Source organism: Selaginella moellendorffii, unplaced genomic scaffold, assembly GCF_000143415.4.
Source record: "Selaginella moellendorffii unplaced genomic scaffold, v1.0 SELMOscaffold_209, whole genome shotgun sequence".
NCBI classification, from domain to species: Eukaryota; Viridiplantae; Streptophyta; class Lycopodiopsida; order Selaginellales; family Selaginellaceae; genus Selaginella; species Selaginella moellendorffii.
In genome coordinates this window covers 49,404-49,710 of record NW_003314469.1, presented here as the reverse complement: position 1 = coordinate 49,710, position 307 = coordinate 49,404, and positions in this window count along the sequence as shown.

The window sequence follows — 307 nt, the reverse complement described above, 5'->3', positions numbered from 1 at the left end:
TATTAGCATTATCTTAATATAAAACTATATACAGAAATAATGATAATGATATATAATATAATATTTTAACTTTTCATTAGTTACTCTTAAAAGTATGAATATAAATACTATGAATGGGGAGGATGTCAAATACAAATATAAAAATACTATAAAAATAAAATAACATACTATGTACTTATAGAGAATTTATTATGTGTAATTTTTGGAAAACATAGAATTCGAAATCATAAAAATATTTTAAAGTATAATATGAAGAAAATAGTGTATATAACAATATGATATATTCTAACTTAAAATAGATAACTTA